Source organism: Bison bison, unplaced genomic scaffold (genome assembly GCF_000754665.1).
Source record: "Bison bison bison isolate TAMUID 2011002044 unplaced genomic scaffold, Bison_UMD1.0 scf7180017864378, whole genome shotgun sequence".
Classification (NCBI taxonomy): Eukaryota; Metazoa; Chordata; class Mammalia; order Artiodactyla; family Bovidae; genus Bison; species Bison bison.
In genome coordinates this window covers 7,352,595-7,353,077 of record NW_011494950.1, presented here as the reverse complement: position 1 = coordinate 7,353,077, position 483 = coordinate 7,352,595, and the positions used below count along the sequence as shown (strand labels likewise).

General features: G+C 33.5%; 1 pseudogene; it reads left to right on the top strand.

Annotated features, from left to right (window-relative positions):
* LOC105001084 overlaps positions 1-483 on the top strand; it is a 5,421-nt pseudogene that overhangs the window by 288 nt on the left and 4,650 nt on the right.

Genomic DNA, 483 nt, shown 5'->3' with positions numbered 1-483 from the left:
TAAAAATCCTTGCATCACTGGGATAAATCCCATTGATCATGGTGTATCATCATTTTAATGTATTGTTGAATTTGGATTGATAGTATTTTATGGAGGTTCATCAGTGATATTGACCTGTAGTTTTCTGTTTGTGTGATATCTTTTTCTGGTTTTGATACCGGGTTATGGGGGCCTCATAGAATAAGCTTGGCTAGTGTTCCTTCCTCTGAAAATTTTTGGAAGAATTTTAGAAGGGTAGGTGTTAATGCTTTAAATGTTTGACAAAATTTGATTATGAAGCCATCTGGTCCTTGACTGTTGTTTGTTGAGAGTTTTTACTCACAGTTTTAATTTCAGTACTTGTGGTTGGTCTGTTCATATTTTGTGTTTCTTTCTGGTTGTCTTGGGAGCTTATACCTTTCTAATTATTTGTCCATTTATTCTTGGTTGTCTATATTGGCATATAGTTGCTTATAGTAGTCTCTTATGATCCTTTATATTTCT